Here is a 17250-nt window from a genome sequence, read left to right as displayed (position 1 = left end):
TATTACTAGTACATGAGAGGTACTCAGTGTTATTACTAGTACATGAGAGGTACTCAGTGTTATTACTAGTACATGAGAGGTACTCAGTGTTATTACTAGTACATGAGAGGTACTCAGTGTTATTACTAGTACACGAGAGGTACTCAGTGTTATTACTAGTACATGAGAGGTACTCAGTGTTATTACTAGTACATGAAAGGTACTCAGTGTTATTACTAGTACATGAGAGGTACTCAGTCTAATTGCTAGTTCAGGAGAGGTAATCAGTAGTAATATTAATAAACAGGAGAGGTACTCAGTAGTAATATTTATATACAGGAGAGGTTCTCAGTAATAATATGTACATACAGGAGAGGTACTCAGTAGTAATATTTATATACAGGAGAGGTACTCAGTCTAATTGCTAGTTCAGGAGAGCTGCTTCTTGGGCGTCTGCGTCCTGTTCAGCTCATGGGAGTATAAATCAGCCGCTCCGCTAACAGGATGGGTGAACTTCATCTGCACACCTCCTTACTCAGTGACAGCACGCATGCACTCAGACCACACACACACACACACACACACACACACACACACACACACACACACACACACACACACACTTTGTGTCCTGTTTAAGTGTGCCCTGGGTGGCATGGCCGAGGGCAGAAGGAAGAGGTGGGCGTTGGGCTGCATCTGAAGGCAGCTCTGCAGCTGCACCACAAACTCTCCAGAAAGGAAATGGTGGCCTTGGCCGAAACAGGAAGTTGTTGCCGCCGCGCACGTTGGCTGTTGCTCACTCACTCGAGCGTCTGCAAAAGGGAGAAGAACAAACGCACTGACACATGATTGGCATCCCTGAGTTGGAGGCTCATGCAGTCCGTCACACTGGGCTCAGTAAAGGCACGAGAGTGTGTGTTAGTTACGGCATGAGAGTGTGTGTTAGTGGTGTGTGTACATGGTGTGTGTTAGTTACGGCATGAGAGTGTGTGTTAGTGGTGTGTGTTAGTTAGAGCATGAGAGTGTGTGTTAGTGGTGTGTGTTAGTGGTGTGTGTTAGTTACGGCACGAGAGTCTGTGTTAGTGGTGTGTGTTAGTTAGAGCATGAGAGTGTGTGTTAGTGGTGTGTGTGAGTGGTGTGTGTGAGTGGTGTGTGTTAGTGGTGTGTGTGAGTGGTGTGTGTTAGTTAGAGCATTAGAGTCTGTGTTAGTGGTCTGGTTTAGTTAGAGCATGAGAGTGTGATAGTGGAGTGTGTGTGTGAGTCAGTGGTGTGTGCTAGTGTGTCATGACAGTGTTTGTGAGTGGTGTGTATTAGTGGTGTGTGTTAGTGGTGTGTGTTAGTTAGAGCATGAGAGTGTGTGTGAGCGGTGTGTGTTAGTTAGAGCATGAGAGTGTGTGTGAGTGGTGTGTGTAAGTGTGTCATGAGAGTGTGTGTGAGTGGTGTGTGTGAGTGGTGTGTGTTAGTAAGAGCATGAGAGTGTGTGTGAGTGGTGTGTGTTAGTGGTGTGTGTGAGTGGTGTGTTTGAGTTAGAGCATGAGAGTGTGTGTTAGTGGTGTGTGTAAGTGTGTCATGAGAGTGTGTGTGAGTGGTGTGTGTGAGTTAGAGCATGAGAGTGTGTGTGAGTGGTGTGTGCTAGTTAGAGCCTGAGAGTGTGTGTTAGTGGTGTGTGCTAGTTAGAGCATGAGGGTGTGTGTGAGTGGTTTGTGTGAGTTAGAGCATGAGAGTGTGTGTGAGTGGTGTGTGCTAGTTAGAGCATGAGGGTGTGTGTGAGTGGTGTGTGTTAGTTGTGTGTGTTAGTTAGAGCATGAGAGTGTGTGTGAGTGTGTGTGAGTGGTGTGTGTTAGTGAGAGCATGAGAGTGTGTGTGAGTGTGTGTGAGTGGTGTGTGTGAGTTAGAGCATGAGAGTGTGTTTGAGTGGTGTGTGTTAGTTAGAGCATGAGAGTGTGTGTGAGTAGTGTGTGTGAGTTAGAGCATGAGTGTGTGCCATGAAGAGAACAGAGGAGGACAGAGGAAGAAAAAAAAAAACGGCTGACATGTTGTAAAATTTGACCCAACACTTCCTGTCTCTCACACACACATTCTCTCTCTCTCTCTCGCTCTCTCTCTCTCTCTCTCTCTCAGATGAAGTAAGGTCCTCTTGTGCACATCTCTCTCTCTCTCTCTCACTCCCTCCCAATCTTGCGCTGTGTAAATTAGATACTTGCTCTCTCCTTCCCCCTGAGGTCCACAGTCACCTTAGAGTACCATGTACTGTTTCTCTGTCTCTCTCTGTCTCTCTCTTTATCTCTCTCTCTCTCTCTCTCGCTTTCTCTCTCTCTCTCTCTCTCTCTCTTAGAGTACCATGTACTGTTCTTTTCTCTGTCTCTCTCTGTCTCTCTCTCTCTCTCTCCCATATGACTGAATGCAACTGAGACAGATGAACTGCTGTGAGGGAATGAAAGCAACTCCTAAATTACATTGAAACACAATCATATGATTTTGCTCTTATGCTGTTCCTCTGTCTCAGTACGACTACCAGCCAGGAGAGGAGTGCCCCACACTATGACACATTAAACACTAGCCCTCCCCCTGCCCTGCACTAGCTCTGCACCTGTAACTCCATGCCTGGATAGGAGTGCTCTATCTATCACACATTAAACACTAGCTCTGCCCCTGTAACACCCTGCCTGGATAGGAGTGCTCTATCGATCACACATTAAACACTAGCTCTGCACCTGTATCTCCCTGCCTGGATAGGAGTGCTCTATCTATCACACATTAAACACTAGCTCTGCACCTGTATCTCCCTGCCTGGATAGGAGTGCTCTATCACACATTAAACACTAGCCCTGCACCTGTAACTCCATGCCTGGATAGTAGTGCTCCACGCCATCACATGATTCTGGACGGACTTTAAGAGCTAGCTTTGTCTCAGTACGGCTGCCAGCCTGGAGAGGAGTGCTCTATTGCACATTAAACACTAGCTCTGCCCCTGTATCTCCCTGCCTGGAGAGGAGTGCTCTATCTATCACACATTAAACACTAGCCCTGCACCTGTCACTCCCTGCCTGGAGAGGAGTGCTCTATCTATCACACATTAAACACTAGCCCTGCCCCTGTAACTCCATGCCTGGATAGTAGTGCTCCACGCCATCACATGATTCTGGACGGACTTTAAGAGCTAGCTTTGTCTCAGTACGGCTGCCAGCCTGGAGAGGAGTGCTCTATCTATCACACATTAAACACTAGCTCTGCCCCTGTAACACCCTGCCTGGAGAGGAGTGCTCTATCTATCACACATTAAACACTAGCTCTGCAACTGTCAGAGGAGTGCCCCACACTATCACACATTAAACACTAGCTCTGCCCCTGTAACTACCTGTCTCTATAGGAGTGCTCTATCTATCACACATTAAACACTAGCCCTGCACCTGTCACTACCTGTCTCTATAGGAGTGCTCTATCTATCACACATTAAACACTAGCCCTGCACCTGTATCTCCCTGCCTGGATAGTAGTGCTCCACACTATCACACATTAAACACTAGCTCTGCACCTGTATCTCCCTGCCTGGATAGGACCGCTCTATCTATCACACATTTAACACTAGCCCTGCCCCTGTAACTCCCTGCCTGGTGTAGAAGACAGGGATTCATGTATCCCATGTAAGCTATAAAGCATTATCAGTGTCCTCATGTACTCGTTGAATCTAATCTAATGTAATTTATTCTTTCTTTACACTTGATTCATTGATAAGCACACTATAGTAAATTATGGGACTGTACTTGCATGGGGACAGTGTTGGGATTGGTGAGGTTGTTGTACAGTATGTTAAGAAAATGGCACATACAGGAGAGGTACCCGGTAATAGTATGTACATACAGGAGAGGAACTCAGTGTTATTACTGGTACAGGAGAGGTACTCCGTACCTGAACGCATTAGTAATAATAATATTTACGTAATACTGAATATATTGATTAATTGTTGAGTACAGTACAGTAAACGTTGTTACAACCTGTGCATGAGGCTAGGGTTAGGGTTAGGGTTGAGGTTTTTAGATTGCTAACATGTAGTAACATGTAAGTACATGACAGCATTGTATTATTATATGTAGTGTGTAGTATATGTAGTATGTAGTATGTAACAACTGGAAGCAGAAGGCGTTATGGGAAGCTGCTTCTTGGGCGTCTGCATCCTGTTCAGCTCATGGCAGTATAAATCAGCCGCTCCGCTAACAGGAAGAGAGAACCTAATCTGCACACCTCCTTACTCAGTGACTGCACTCAGACCACACACGCACACACATACACACACACACACACATACACACACACACACACACACACACACACACACACACACACACACACGAACAGCCTTCAGGTGTCATGGCGACTGGATGGGAGGGGGAAGATGTAGCTCTAGTTGTGACAGAATGCTAAAGAACTCCCAGCTGCTTCATACATCACTGTTACCTTGGAAGATGTCAGCCTTTTGTCAGGCTGGCTAAACCAATACTGCATAACCCCCTTCATTATACAAAGCCTGTGATCAATGTGTTAGTCTGTCAACATATTTTATTTTTCATTTTTTATTTCAAAACCTCACCTTACATCTGACATCTTATTTCAAGACCTACTTTACATAATTATTTTATTCTATCATAGTCCTGCAGCAGGTAGCCAGAAACTTCGGTCACACATTGTAGTGATATAGCGGGCGTAGTATCAGTCCATAACCGGTTGATGTTGATGTCACATGTTGATGTCACTTCAGGCGGAGCCCCCCCAGCACTGCCCCCCCTTACCATATTCAACAGTACTGTGTTGGCTGTGGAATCCTTCAGGTTTCTGGGATCCACAATCTCCCGCAACCTGGTGGTTCATAGAGTCTGTTCTGTGCACTAACTGTCAATAACTGTCTGGTTTGGATCGGCCACCAAGAACAGACTCCAACGGACAGTCAGGTCTGCAGAAAAGATCATTGGTGCCAACCTGCCCACCATCCAAGACCTGTACACCTCCAGAGTCAGGAAACGGGCAGGAAAAATCACTGCAGACCCCTCACACCCCGGACACAAACTATTCAAACGCCTCACCTCTGGTAGGCGCTACAGATCACTGTTCACAAAAACCTCCCCCTCGTCGTCTCACTACTGAACAGCTAATCCACTGTAGCATATATATTTATCCCTGCACTTTTTGCACTCTCCACTTCTTCTTTGCACTATTGTTGTAACAATTCACAGCTCCTGTATATACTTTCTTAAACTTCATAGACCATTGCACTGTAAGTATTTGTATTGTGTTTGTTTTGTATTGTGTTGTAATGTAATATTTTGTGTAAGCACACTGAGAGCCACACTGAGAGTTTGTGCAAAATGACTTGGCCAATAAACCTGATTCGGATGTCAGTTAGCCTTCAAGGTGAGCTGCCAACAACTGACGTTTACTACTAATGCCAAATCACAAGTAAGGGCTTAAAGGCACCCAGTGCAACTTTCGAGGCAAAAATAAACATTCAATTTTTCAGAAAAAACTCAGAGAATTGCCGACGGGAATCCTGCTTTATTTATTGGTGGCACCAATAAATAAAGATTGTTGTTGTTTACGATTTTCTATCAGTTCTCACCACACAACGACGTCTCATCTTTGCTCCTTGAATGTCGATATGTAATGGTATGGAGTTATTGAAACTTACTACATGTAAAAAAGACTAGAAATCGATTGTTTATTTTTGCCTCGAAAGTTGCACTGGGTGCCTTTAACACTGACACATACAGTGCTTACAAAACACAACATTTGTACCCCCAAACCTCATGTTCCACCCTGTGTAAACTGATGGTGTGACCAGTGATGGCCGAAGGCATTGGTGGAAGACGAGTCTCTCACTTCCTGTTAGATGCTACGCTAAAGCAGCTCAGCTAGGGGTCAAGTTAGCTGGACCGTTCTTCAGGTCAGAGGACACATTTTATTTGATATAGCATTAAAATCATAAAATAGGTTATTCATTCTCTGCCCCCTGAAAATAGTTCCAGCTGGAGTTTTTGGTATTTAGCGTTGCCAAGCAACAGATACTGTTACTCTGTAGCCAAGGTCAGAGAGGCTATTAGTGCATGTCCATTGGTTCCCTCACCTGTCTTTATACTATAGGTTAACATTCCCCCTATTCAATTTGCTCCCTTTCCTCACTCTAAAATGGTCAAGTATAAAAAAAGAATATATAGAAAGTGTAAGAAAGTATAAAATGAATCAAACGTCAGACTATATTTAATGCAAGGCGATTACAAGTGGTGAGGAGTAGGAGGATGTGCCAGGATATTCCCACTCATGGAATACCTCTTGTCCAATCAGAAATTGATAAATAGTTTGACCGGATCTACTTGTTGTGTAATCAGTGATGTCCCACCGGTTCTGGTGATAATGACTGGTATGTAACTGGTAATGGATCTATGAAAGAACTGGCCCATTTGGGTTGGTCAGAGTCCGGGGGATGGTATGGTACTATTGACAGCTTTTATGAGCTTCTCCCCCTTGTTGTAATGTAGTAATGTGTTCAACTCTTAACTGCTCTCAGGTCTCTTTGAGTGCTTTGAGGGCCTGATGCCTCAGCCTACTGATAGCCGAGAGAGCGCCATACACAGCGTCCCTACTTCCTGCTATTTGGAAGCTCATTGCGTTGCCTAAAGAAACCTCGACACGCATTACGGAGGAGAAGGTATAGTCTGAACCATTTTTAGATGTTTGCACTGATTTCTGATCAGTCTTTTCTCATGAAGCGGAGGTCAGTGAAGTCTGAGCAGGTCATGGCTGCTGTAAAAGGTGCTGAAGGAAGCAGGCCGGTTCTGGCCTAGTTCGGGGCCAAATGCTTCCTGGTCCGCTGCGCTCAGAGCTTCAGTACATGAGGTTCATGCTGTTTCTTTTAATTCCGAGCCTGCTGTTTATGTCGCTGTGTCATTCCCCGCAGCAAAAGACTTTGACATGCCACTTGTCTGTCCTCAGGGTGCATTTTTACGGCCCTTGTTTTTCACGGCTGCCTTTCGGGAGATGAAGCGGAGCCAGGACTGGAGACAATGCCAGTCTGTCGTCGGAGTCGCACATCGCACACTAGGCTCACTTCAACGCTGCAACAATGTAAACATTGAAGGCCAAATTGGGAAGCGAAGTTGGAGAGATAAAACATTGGGACCTCGGGGTGCGCAGGGTGTAATGTTTTTCTGCCTGGTTCGCATCACCCGGCTCCTCCAGCTGTCTTCACTTGCTAACCATTCCATAATTTATTGCATCTCGGGTTAAGTGCGGACCTCTATGACCTGGAGTGGGGGGGAAGTGGGGTTTTGTCATATGAATTTCACACAATGACCCCTTTTATTATCTCCAAGGTGAAGTGCATGATTAGTTTTTTTTTTTTGGTTCTCACCCTCGAAAGCTCCCCCGTCCCCTGCAGACGCCACATTCGTCTCAGCAGTGATATGCAGCAGTGGTCTATAAGATTGCCCGGTGGAGGGATTGTTCATGTGACACATCGTTATTTCCAGTAACAAAACAAGGCTTGCTCCCCGAGGATAATGTGCTCCGTGAGACATCATAAAACAAACATTAAAAGCCAAGTGCAAGTTTGTGACATGTTCCCATGCCATGTTAGAGCAGCTGATGCTTTGCTGTTCGCTATTCGCAGTGGAATTAGTCGGGGCCAGAAGGCACCGTTAAAACGTTAAAAAGTTCAAATGCATTTTTCTTTAAGAATGACTACATTTGTTGGGTTGGTGTGAGATGTGTCTAATGTGTTTGGACAATGACCCCCAAACGTGATTCAGACAGAATATGTTTTATAGCCTGGTACCAGAAGGATATTGCAAGTGATATGCTCTTTTAACTGCGCTTGTAGTCAGTAAATTCAACATCATTGTGCTGTACTTTCTCAAGCTGTAAACAGTTATGCTAAGGTCTGTACTGAAATACACACACACACACACACACACACACTCACACACAGTCACAGTATAAATTTAGACATAAAGAAACAGGAAGAATTCACAGCTTTTTTGTTTGGCTGGTCTCAGTGGTAGCTTCATAATACGAGTCACTGAACACCTAATCAAGTCATAGTCAAGTTACTGTTCTCTGTTATTAATACTGTGAGGGTGGTTCAGTGTTGAGTATCTCCTCTAGGGTACTGATAATAATCAGCTGAATAAACAGCCTATATAATATATCAAAACAACAATAAACCGTATAGGCTACAACATCGTGTAACTATGGCTATACAGCCCATACAGCCATACGTAGAGGTAGTTGTGAATGGTCTTCTGAGTGTGTGTGAGTGTGAACTCAACAAGTAGAGGGAGTTGTGAATGGTCTTCAGAGTGTGTGTGTGTGACATCCACAAGTAGAGTTAGTTGTGAATGGTCTTTTGAGTGTGTGACCTCAACAACTTTAGCTCCCATGCTCCTTGCCGTGTGAACAGAAGAAGCGTGTGTTTTATTTTTAAACTGTATGTTTATGGTTTATCGCCTACAGCAAAATATACTGATAAGGTCTCTATTCAGGCCTGAAGACCAACACTGGGTTTAAATGTACTCGTATGTCAGACCAAAGCGTTTCAGAAGTTCACAAACAACAAACGTTTTTGTTAAACGGTGCTATTTTTAGAGGCATGTGATTTCTATTTTGTTAAGTTTATTTTCTTACGGTTCTTAATTTGAGCGTTTCATTTCATTGTATCCCACTGATGAAGGCAATTCATTAATCTGCTGTGTGTCTGAAAGGTTTGTCCACTTTATAAATAGGGTGACCCTGGGTAGAACATGGGGCCTCTCCTCCCACGCCTGCAGGACTCACATATGATAGGCTAGCACTGTGAGGCTGGGAATATGTGAGGTTGGAAGTGTGTGAGGTTGGCAGTGTGTGAGGCTGGAAGTGTGTGAGGTTGGAAGTGTGTGAGGTTGGCAGTGTGTGAGGCTGGAAGTGTGTGAGTTTGGGAGTATGTGAGGTTGGAAGTGTGTGAGGTTGGCAGTGTGTGAGGCTGGGAATATTTGAGGTTGGGAGTATGTGAGGTTGGCAGTGTGTGAGGTTGGAAGTGTGTGAGGTTGGCAGTGTGTGAGGCTGGAAGTGTGTGAGTTTGGTAGTATGTGAGTTTGGGAGTATGAGGTTGGCAGTGTGTGAGGCTGGGAGTATGTGAGGTTGGAAGTGTGTGAGGTTGGCAGTGTGTGAGGCTGGAAGTGTGTGAGGTTGGAAGTGTGTGAGGTTGGCAGTGTGTGAGGCTGGAAGTGTGTGAGTTTGGTAGTATGTGAGTTTGGGAGTATGTGAGGTTGGCAGTGTGTGAGGCTGGGAGTATGTGAGGTTGGAAGTGTGTGAGGTTGGCAGTGTGTGAGGCTGGAAGTGTGTGAGGTTGGAAGTGTGTGAGGTTGGCAGTGTGTGAGGCTGGAAGTGTGTGAGGTTGGGAGTATGTGAGGTTGGAAGTGTGTGAGGTTGGAAGTGTGTGAGGCTGGGAATATGTGAGGTTGGCAGTGTGTAAGGTTGGCAGTGTGTGAGGCTGTCAGTGTGTGAGGTTGGGAGTGTGTGAGGTTGGCATCTGTGCACTACACTAGTAGGAAAGAAGCCTTTTAATCTAATTACCTTTGGGAATTTCACATATTTTTACCATCAGTCCTTTCAACACCCCAGTGAAAACTCCATCTCTAATCAGGGAAAGAAAAAGGCACTGAATTTAGCTATTGCAAGTGTAAAATGTAACAGCAAAATCTTTAAATAGCCATCAACCTTAGCGTAGTGGTAGTTGTAGTGTTAAAGCCCCAGTGCACATGCCAGGACTCATCATGGATATGGCTCAGGGATATGGACTTGACTTGATAGGAGTTAGTTGTGAACTTGAGAGAAGTTAATTGTGAATGACTGGCCATTTAAGCAAGGCTAACGCTAACCAGCTAACCAGCTATCCAGATGAGATGACTGGCCATTTAAGCAAGGCTAATGCTAACCAGCTAACCAGCTATCCAGATGAGATGACTGGCCACTTCCTCGTTACATCAGGGCCAGCGCAGGCACAGCACATGTATCGAGGCATCCCTTCGGTAGCTGAAGACAGGGGAACCAATCATGTACTGGCCCAGAACTGTCTCTGTTGGGCTGTGTGGGCTCAGAGCCTGCCAATGTGACCCAACATCCAACCGCCCAGATAACTGCCCCGATCTGTCCGTAACTGCCCCGGTCTGTCCTGGATGGTCCTCTCCAGACCAGTGTCTAAATAAGGGTCAGACTGGGCTGTTGTTCTGGCTGCAGGTACTCCATGTGACCAGGCAGAGGGTGGACTCTCCGTGAAGTAGACGTCAGCTTCCCCAGCACTTCTGTGGAATAGCCAGGCTGACTGACTTTGAATAAGCCAACAGATGCAGGTGCACAAACAGGGGACGGGAAGAACAAAGAGGTTCAAAGAGCAAGCCGCCATCACGAGTATGTGTGTTTAGAACACACTATGAAAAAAAAAAAGGAAAAAAGAAAGTACTGGGTATGATTCAGGCGTGTCAGTCAGAGAATAACATTGACACACCCCCATGCAAGCCTATAAGAAGTCTGCATAAATTACCTCAGTGTTGTGTCTATGGGGTGCAGTTTCAGCAGTGTATTAATGTATTTTTAATTATTCAGTGATGCATTTCTCTTGCTATATGAAACCAGTTTGACCTGATCAGTGTTTGATAAACAGGTGTCTCCTCGTTTCTTAATCTGCGGTTAAATCTCTATGCAAAGCAGACTACCATGCCCTTAACTGCTTGTGTGTGGGGTGGGCCCTACTGGCTTGCCAGCTGTGTGTGATGGCTTGTGTGTGTGTGATGTGTGTGTGTGTGTGTGTGTGTGTGTGTGAGAGAGAGAGAGAGAGAGAGATATAAAGAGAGGGTGTTCTGTTGGATAAAGAAGATTCCAAGAATGACCCTTTCTTTTTCCTGGTACGTCTATAAATGAGGCAGAAATGGGTTGAGTGAAACGAACGAAGGAAGGAAGGAGGGAGGGAGAGAGAAAGCAGTGGAGAGAGAGAGAGGAAGAGAGAGAGCGAGAGATAGGGAGGGAGGGAGAGAGAGGGATAAAGGAAAGTACATGTGTGACATAGGAACAAAGAGTAAACATGAGTGGGAAGCAGTTATCCTGAAAGAGAGATGAAGAGGAGAGTGAGAAGACAAGAATGGAGAGAGAGAATGGAGAAAAGAGAAAGATGAACCAGGAAGGAGAAAAGAGAGAGAGAGAGAGAGAGAGAGAGAGAGAGAGAGAGAGAGAGAGAGAGAGAGAGAGAGAGAGAGAGAGAGAGAGAGAGAGAGAGAGAGAGAGAGAGAGAGAGAGAGAGAGAGAGAGAGAGAGATGAAGGAGACAGGGCCAGGCCAATAGAGCTCAAGTCTCGGCTCACTGCTCTGGTAATGAGCCTTGCTTTCACTCTTCTGACATGGACCCCCACACACACACACACACACACACACACACACACCGAGAGACACACACTGATGCACACACACACACTCACACACACGCACACAACGAGAGAGACACACACACACACACGCACTGATGCACACACACACACACACACACACACACACACACACACACACACACACACACACACGCACACACACTGTCTCTATTAATAAGCCTTGCTTTCTCTCTGTTGACATGGAGATGGTGAACTTAAGCACAGCCAGAGTGATTGTTCCTCAGGCTGAGATGCGGGAGGTTTATCCATGATGCTGTTGCTGTTGTTGTTGTGTGAGCACTGAGTATCACCAGCCCTGTTGCACATGCACTACACAAAGGTCAGTGTGTGTGATGGATTGTGTGTGTGTGTGTGTGTGTTTGTGTGTTTGTGTGTGTGTTTGTGTGTGTGCACAAAGGTCAAGTGAGTGGTGGCAGCTGTCTGATGAATGCTTTGCCTAGGAATGCCTTGCTTGTAGTTTCAGAAGTTAACTGCACAAAGTTAACTATGTAATTGAACCACTTGAATCACTATGCGAATATAAATGCAATTGATTTGCTACTGCAAAATGTAGTCAAACTACTAGTTTAATTCCATGCAGTTCCCCACTCTTCTTCACTGTGTAGGGGTGTGTCACCTAATGGGGTTTGCTAGGCATTTTGTCAAGCTTTCTATTGTTTACAAAGGCAAACTCCAACAGCGCCAACATTTCCACCAATGGCTTAAAATATATTACATCCATTCAATTTCAAAACTGTAAATTTATCTTCAGATTATTAAAAATTGCAGTTTGCTGGTCACCTAGCTCTCTCATGGGGTAAATGTAGGCAAGAGTTCACTACCCATTATAGCTTTTTTATAATTATCCTATCCTGTCTTTACCTTTATATAAGTAAAATTGAGGAGACTTCCACATCAGCTAGATAGCTAGCTATCATTTCATGCAAAAGAAACGCTTCCATTTAAACTGTTTAATGTTGTTTAAAAAGCGTCCTTAGCTAGCTAGCTATTTAGCTAGCATAGCACCAAGATAACCATAGCAACAAGGAAACACAACATTAGCTGAAAAGTTTCTCAAAATCAAGTGACCAATAAATGGCTGTCTTGAGATGAAAGTGATCACAACCACTTGCGGGTGGCATTACATGGCTTCACATAGACATTAAACAATAACCTGCAATTAATACATGGCAGCGGTCAATACAGGGGTCGGTTTTATAACACTACATAAAATACTCTAGTGCGATTTATATATACGCTGCGGTTAATAGTCTGGAAAATACGTTTGTCATTGTCGACAACTATAATACCAAAATACCGCACAACCCTAACACACAAACAGACATATAGATACACATACATGCACACACACATTTTCACTCCTCGAGCATCCCAGTGCCCAGTGCCTATCGGATGTGTGTGTGTGAGCTTGAGCCTCACTGATGCAAGTGGTGGTGTGTGTAGAAGCATCATCCATTTAGCTGTGTGAATGTAAGAGCACGCAGAAGACACAATGCACAATTAATTATTCTATCAGCCGTCGCCCCATGACTCCCCTCGTCCCCCTCTTTGTCATTTCCTGTCCTACATGTATTAACTGCCTGCGGGCCAACACACAGGCCTGGAGTACTCCACTGACCCAGTGAGACTCTCACAAAAGAGCTCACAGGAACCCGCTGTAAACGCCCCCCCCCCCCCCCCTCATCCCCCATCTGAAAAGGGGAACTGAGGATAAACCCCAAACCCACCCTCTCTTTTTTCCCCTTTCTCTGTCTCTCACTCATTTATTTCTCTCTACCCCTCTCTCTCTCTCTCTCCCCCTTTCTCTCTCTCTCTCTGTCTTCCGCTCCCCATCTGTCCTCTCAATAGATCCACTGTCAGTAGTTGAATGAAATAGTGTGCCTGCTAATATGATTATTGTGTTGAAATGGGCATCGGGGGGTCAGGTCCTGTTTATCCTCCTGTTTGCTTTCCGCCCTCCCCTGGCATTCAGCCGGGGCCACCGGGGAGGTTGGTGGGGGGGGGGGGGGATAGGAACATGTAGTGTGTGTGTGTGTGTGTGAATATGTGTGTATTGGAGCACTGGAGTGTGCTGTCAGAAGCCACAATGACGCACTCTGAAATTTGCATTGAAATCAACTTTTGGCCATGACGTCAACATTTACACTTTATTTTTTTGGAGGGTGGAATTGTCCTGAAAATGCGGCCCTGTTGTGTGTGATTCCTTTGGTTGCCAAATAATGTGTTCTTCATGTTGGTCTATGTCCATTTCTCAATTTGGCTTTCCTTGTATCACTTTCACTGTGCTTAATTATTTAATGTCAGTAGTATGTGTCAAGGGCTTATCTTTAAGCAGGGGTGAGTAATAGATGCTCTATCCTTTGTTGCTTTCAGTAGATGTGAGACGCTTGTAGTGTGCCTTTGCTCAGTTTTTGCACACTTTTGCACACTTTTGCACACACTCGCTCACACGGGGCAAACACACACACTCTATGTTGTGTTGTTTGTGCTGACTGTGAAGCTGCCCTCATCCCCAGGCTGTTCTGCTCCACAGCAAGAGACGTGTTTAGACTTGAAGATTGTTGTCATGGATGAGATGCCAGAGAGCTCGTTCTTTGGACGCTTTAAAGCTAAACTGTCATACTCCTCGTCTCAAATTACATTTTGTATTCTTTTTTGATTTTTACTTCTTAAAGTGTATTTTGTATATAATTTATAGTTTGCTATTTTACCTAGCTCATTGTGTTTTTGTTATGTATGACAAGTCCACTTGTACCACAGCGTGAGAAATGCACCTCTCTCTCTCCCTATCTCTCTTCTCTCCCTTTCTCTTACTGCATTTCTCCTCCCTCTCTCCCTAGCTCTCTTTTCTCTCTTTCTCTTTCTGCATCTCTCTTATCTCTCTTTCTCTTTCTGCATTTCGGCTCCCTCTCTCTGTCCATCCCTCTCTCCCTATTTGTTGTTGTTAGTGTGTGTGTGTGTGTGTGTGTGTGTGTGAGTGCTGCTGCAGCTGACACACATAGCTCTTAGCCATACGATAGGCTGGCTAACCACTCCTTGCCTTTGACTGGGAAAACACACCACCATATCGCACACACCACCATATCACACACACCACCATACCACACACACCACCTCATCACACACACCACCACATCACACACACTCCACCATACCACACACACCACCATACCACACACACCACCATATCACACACAGCCCGACCGCTCTGAACAACCCTACTGTACCGGCTCACTGTGTAAAGTCAGCAGGGAGGACTTCTGGATCGATCACAGTTCTGTGCACCAGGCCTGGCCAAATGCTGTACGGGTCTGTGAGGCTGGGTGCCTGAGTTCTGGCCCAAATGTGGGTCGTCTGTGAGGCTGGGTACCTGAGTTCTGGCCCAAATGCGGGTCGGTCTGTGAGGCTGGGTGGCTGAGTTCTGGCCCAAATGCGGGTCGGTCTGTGAGGCTGGGTGCCTGAGTTCTGGTCCACATGCGGGTCAGGTTGGAGAGGCTGGGTGCCTGAGTCAGTGAGTTCCTGTTGCGCCGCGTTGACACATGTCCGTGTGGGTGGCGTGGGAGAATGAATCACAGTGGACACACACACACACACACACACACACACACACACACACACACACAGTGGACACGGCGTTACTGTGTGTCTGAGCTCCACTTCACACACACCTCTCTGAAGGAACAAGACACTATGTGTCTCAGTGTTGGGGCCCACAGAGAACACACACACACACACACACACACATGCACTCACACACACACACACACACACACACACACACACACACACACACATACACTCTCTCTCAACACACACACACACATACTACATACGCACGCACACACACGCACACACAACCACACACACACCCAGAGTCTGCACACACTTTGGGTAGAAGCAAAAACTCACTCCTACAGACATACAGGCCGGAGAACAGCCGGCTCTGACACGGCCCCACCCTCCAGCAGCTCAGCGCAAAGCATCTGTACAGCCTTCACGCTGTGCCCTCAGACGCATGGATGACTGAGTGTCTGCGTGCTGAGAACAGTTTGGAGAAACCATCAGAACCCTTTGGCCCTGTGGTTGGTCTGAATGGTTGCTACGGTTACTGCAATTATGTGTAGGCTAGCAAGCAAAATGGCGCTAGCTTTCCTTCTAGGTAACTAACACTATTAACGTAATTAACAGATACTTAACAGGCTCTTTTACAGTATTAATTTCACCGTCCCTGATTTCTTATAGCACCCTTGTCTCATATGAGGTCCAAAATGACCTGTCTCCATCCACAATGTTTGGGTCTAGTTCGTGCCGTCTTCTCAGTGTTTAGACTCCCTCTCCATTGATTACAATGGCAAACTTGAAACAGCGCCAAAAGGTCCTACATATACTAACATAGACATATTCACATACTACATCCTCAGTGTGCAGTATGCCGCTTATAAAATATGCTCCATTTTAGTGCTCTTACTCTGTTTTGTTTGTCTGTCTGTGCATAGAGTGTTGAATGGAATGTGCATGAAATGTTGCGCAGTGTCTCCATGGCAGTAAATGGTGCTGTTGGTTACATGGCCCTCGGTGTAAAACGCTTCAGGAACTCCAGCTCTGGTCCAAGTTCCTGGGCTTAAGTTCCTGGGTGTCTTTGATGAGGGCTGGAGCTTTCATTTTCTCATGTTTGATCCAGGACTCGTTAGTGCACGAGGACTTGACACAAAGCACAGCTGTCTTGTCTTAGGAGCAGATCTTTCCTGATCTAGAATGGATCCATTCCAGATGTGGGTCTGATTCATTCAAGAGATGGCTTCTGTCTGAGAGAGAGCTTATCTCTCTGCTCACTGAGGGCTGTGTGAGGAGGATGGCTGATGGTCAGAGCTGCTTGAAACAGCCCTGCTGTGGAGCTTTACATGCTGACATTTGATCTGTGTCTGTCACCCGTCCCGACCTGCCTTCCTTTAGAACGGTGCTTTCTAACACCCAAATTCTGAAAACAGCATGGGGGTGATTTTCAACTAAGTGGAGTCACTGAGGTGGGGGATGATTGTGAGTTTTCGTTGACTCAAACATTGTTCTATATAACGTGCCGTGACGGCACCGTGGACGGCATAATGGCAGGAATTCGTCATAATCCATAATCTAAATTCGAATTAATCAACTGTACTTCCATCGCCCATTTTAAGAGGCTCGGTGTGCTGTGGATGGAATTCCAGTTGACTTGAGATTGAGGAAGTGGTGTCTTGCAGCGCTGGCAGCGATGTGTTGCAAGCCCACAGACTAATAGGCCGTGATGCCGCCCCTCTATGCCTCACACTGATAATAAGAGGAAAGTGGAGCAGGCCGGCATGTGTCTGTCTCTCTGAGGAGAGGAAAGTATCAGGTGTCTGGACACGCTGGAAGAGAGAGAGAGAGAGAGAGAGAGAGAGAGAGAGAGGGAGAGAGAGAAAGCCACGTTTGGTTTGGTTTGTTAGACCTCGTTCCTCTGTAGCATGCAGAAAGAGTTATTGACCTGTCCCATTTAGGTTGAAGAGGGAGAAATTCATGTTCTTGTGTGAACATGTCTGGTGCACTTAGGTGCTCATGAATCAGGAAGCAGAGATATGCCTGTTCACTGTCAAATTGACAAATGCTCCGTGTCCTATCTCAATATTCATCTGTTTCATTGGCACATGTATGAGTTCATTTTTATTTGTCTTGTGTGGATATCTGTATTTTTAACATATCAGAAGAAGTGTATCCCTTATGTCATGACATGACATGTAAAGTGATTTGTGAAGTGACATACACACACACACACACACACACACACACACACACAC

At 45.6% G+C, this 17250-nt stretch overlaps 1 protein-coding gene across 1 annotated transcript in view; it reads left to right on the top strand.

Annotated features, from left to right (window-relative positions):
- grk6 (G protein-coupled receptor kinase 6) overlaps positions 1 to 17250 on the top strand; it is a 59397-nt gene that overhangs the window by 8587 nt on the left and 33560 nt on the right. The window lies entirely within an intron of this gene.

The sequence above is a fragment of the Sprattus sprattus genome, assembly GCF_963457725.1.
Source record: "Sprattus sprattus genome assembly, chromosome: 1".
In the NCBI taxonomy this organism is placed as follows: domain Eukaryota; kingdom Metazoa; phylum Chordata; class Actinopteri; order Clupeiformes; family Clupeidae; genus Sprattus; species Sprattus sprattus.
Note: the sequence above shows the minus strand (reverse complement) of the source record. Positions and strands in the feature narration are given on the sequence as shown.